This window comes from Lolium rigidum, chromosome 4 (assembly GCF_022539505.1).
Source record: "Lolium rigidum isolate FL_2022 chromosome 4, APGP_CSIRO_Lrig_0.1, whole genome shotgun sequence".
NCBI lineage: Eukaryota > Viridiplantae > Streptophyta > Magnoliopsida > Poales > Poaceae > Lolium > Lolium rigidum.
In genome coordinates this window covers 165,107,898-165,111,815 of record NC_061511.1, presented here as the reverse complement: position 1 = coordinate 165,111,815, position 3,918 = coordinate 165,107,898, and positions in this window count along the sequence as shown.

Sequence of the window (3,918 nt, the reverse complement as noted above, 5' to 3'; positions counted from 1 at the left end):
ATGTTTTCTCTATGCTAAAAACAAACAATTGTTTTCATTGCACAATTACTCATGATCTTTTTGTTTGATTTACTTCTCATATTATAACATAGTTGCTAAGTTCTATTGTTAGAATTATATCTATCGTGCCTATGTTTAGAGTACTTTGATCCCAGCTCACAATGCTTTTACAGTAACTTGATCAAGATTGTGTTGGCTTCATTTCACCTCAAAAATTATTTTTATTTTCACTTACCTACTCGAGGACGAGCAGGAGTTAAGCTTGAGGATGCTGATACGTTGCAAACGTATCTATAATTTTTGATGCTCCATGCTTGTTTTACACCAATTTTTATATGTTTTGTTTACACTTCGTTACGCTTTTATGCATTTTCTGGAACTAAACTATCGACAAGATTCCACAATGTCAGTTCATGTTTTCTATTGTTTTTGTATTTCAGAAAAGTTGTAAAGAAAATATTCTTGGAATTGGACGAAACAAAAGCCAACCCTTCTATTTTTTCCGACACGAAGACGGAGTCTAGAGCTGAGATGGAGGAGGGCCAGGACGAGGCCACACCATGCCTGGGCGCGCCCTCTGGCCGCGCCTAGGGGTGGTGTGGGGCCCTCGGGCGCCCACCGACCTCGCCCTTCTGCCTATATATTATCTTAGACGCGAAAACCCTAAATACCAGTCATATTCTCCAAAAAGTTCCACAGCTCCGCAGCCATCGAAGACAAGTTTTGGGGGTCGGAAGTTCCTGTTCCGGCACCCTACCGGGACGGGGATTGACCCCCGGTGACATAGGCATCCCCAATGGGCCTGCCGGAGAAGGTACCCGAGGTTTACTGAAGTCCCACAATCCGAAGATTACAAATCCCGGAAGCCCAATAAGGTGTCGATATGGAAGATATAGATATGTTAGGAATAGAGACTTGTAATTATACGGGACGAAATCAAAGAGTCTCACGCAGTTTGTAACTTGTACACCACGAAACCCTCGGCTCCGCCTCCTATATAAGGGGAGTCGAGGGAGAAAGAAAGGATCGATTCATTGTCAACACAACCCTAGTTTTTAGCATTCGAGCACCTTTTTGGCTGAAACCTTCGAGATCTACTTGCCCTATACTCTCCACGAAACCCTAGTCTACAACTTGTAGGCATTGACAAGTTGATACCTTGTCACCCGGAGCCATCTCCATCATCTCCACCACCTCCACTTCGATTCCATGATGGTTTGTGAGTATTTTACCCATGGACTACGGGTTCTTGGCTGTAGCTAGTTGGTACTCTCTTTCTCATGTACTCCAATACAATGATCACATGAGCTGCCTTACATGATTGAGATCCATATGATGTAATTGGTGTTGTGTTTGCTGGGATCTGATAAATTGTGGAATTGTGATCAGATTGTTCATCATGTTATCATACTATTGTTTATTTTAGATCTTGCATGCTCTCCGGTACTTATGGTTACCCTGATAGAGTAGTTGCATGTATCTCCAAGAGGAAGTATTTATGCTCGATAGTGGGTTCATGCCTCTAGTAATCTTGGAGAGTGACAATAACTCCTAAGGTTGTATATGGTTGCTACTAGGGAGAAAACAACAATGCTTTATCCAAGGATAATTCTATTGTTTACTTTACACACTTTACTTAATGCAATAATCTGTTGCTTGCAACGTAATACTAAAAAGGGTGCGGATGCTAACCGGAAGGTGGATTATTAGTCATAGATGTAGTTGGATTACTGTCTATGAATCATGTTGTAATGTCCAATTAAATACTGCAGTAAACTTTATATTATCATAGCATGCATTGTCATGCCCTCACAATTATCAATTTCCCAACTATAATTTGTTCGTCCAACACATGTTATTTGTTTGGAGAGTTACCACTAGTGTAGATAGCTGGGAACCTCGGTCCTTCTGTCATCATCATTGCTCTACAGTTAACTACGCACTAGAATATTTTCTGGTGCCATTGCCTCTCTGCACTCTGCTACTGTTGTTGTGCTACTATTGCCATTGCTCTTATATTACTGTTTCTTTCACATCACCCCTGTTACTAGTGCTTTTCTAGGTGCAGCTGAATTGACAACTCCGTTGTTAAGGCTTATAAGTATTCTTTGTCTCCCCTTGTGTCAAATCAATAAATTTGGGTTTTACTTCCCTCAAATACTGTTGCTATCCCCTATACTTGTGGGTCATCAAGAATATTTTCTGGCGCCGTTGCCGAGGCGATAGCTCTACTCATCAGTTCACCTGGGGAGTACACTTTACATGTCTCTCTGTTTTTATTTTATTTTGTCTTGTCTAGTTTATTTGTTCTTAGTTTATTTCTGTTTAGTTGTGTTTTGTTTAGTTTACTTTTGTCTCGTTTATTTTTTCTTGTGTTATTTTTCTTATATACCCGAAAATCCATAAAAATTTGAAAAACCGAAAATCTAAAAAACTGTAGGTATCGAAGAACATGCTAGAACCTCTATGGAACTATTTATAAAGTATAGAGAATCATATAAGGGTAAAGTCATGAGAGGTGTGTTAAAACAGTTGAATCAAATTGCTGAAATTTTGCTTAAACGTCATGATATAAATTGTTGCTCTGAACATGATACTGAACATCTTAAATTTCAATGTGGCTTTAGTAAAGAAGTTTTAATTATGAACTATCATTGGAATACCTTCTTATTCATCTTGGATTTGAAGAAATAGAACAATTTGTTTTATTTATGGGAGCTTCTGAAATAGAATCCTTCATGTCTAAAAATTATGAAACCTGTGTTGCTTGTTATTGCATAGAAAATTTCAGCAATAGTTGTTATATCATTGATTATAAAGAGAGACTTGATGACCCACAAGTATAGGGGATCGCAACATTCTTCGAGGGAAGTAAAACCCAAATTTATTGATTCGACACAAGGGGAGGTAAAGAATACTTATAAGCCTTAACAACTGAGTCGTCAATTCAGCTGCACCTAGAAAAGGACTAGCAACAGGCGTGATGTGAAAGTAGCAGTGATATGAGAGCAGTAGTAACAGTAACACAGCAGCAGTAATAGTAACACAGAGGCAATGGCACCAAAAAATAGTTGATACTACTTCCAATGACATGTAAAACGAGTATATGATGATGAAAGATAGACCGGGGTTCCCAGCTATCTACACTAGTGGTAACTCTCCAATAACAAGTGTTGGGTGAACAAATTACAGTTGGGCAATTGATAGGATTGAAATAGCATTAAGACAGAACATCAAGATCATTAATCATGTAGGCATGTTTTCCATATATAGTCATACGTGCTCGCAATGAGAAACTTGTACAACATCTTTTGTCCTACCGGCCGGTGGCAGCCGGGCCTCTAGGGAATCTACTGGAAATTAAGGTACTCCTTTTAATAGAGCACCGGAGCAAAGCATTAACACTCCGTGAAAACATGTGATCCTCATATCTAAGCCTTCCCCTCCGAGTTGTCCCAATTTACGTCACTTTGGGGCCTTTGGTTCCGGACATAGACATGTGCAAACAACTTGTAGATACAATCTAAGCTATAAGTATAGAGCTTAAATCTAAGATCATGCCACTCGGGCCCTAGTGACAAGCATTAAACACAACAAGATTGCAGCGACAATAACTTCATAAACTTTGTAGATAGACAATCATAATGTAACAATCCATCGGATCCCAACAAACACAACACCGATTACATCATATGAATCTCAATCATGTAAGGCAGCTCATGAGATCATTGTATTGAAGTACATGGGGGAGAGAATACCAACTAGCTACAGCTAGAACCCGTAGTCCATGGGGGAGGCGATGGCGTTGATGGAGATGGCTTCCGGGGGCACTTCCCCGTCCCGGCAGGGTGCCGGAAGAGAGACTTCTGTCCCCCGAAACGAAGTTTCGCGATGGTGGCGGCGCCCCTGGAGTCTTTC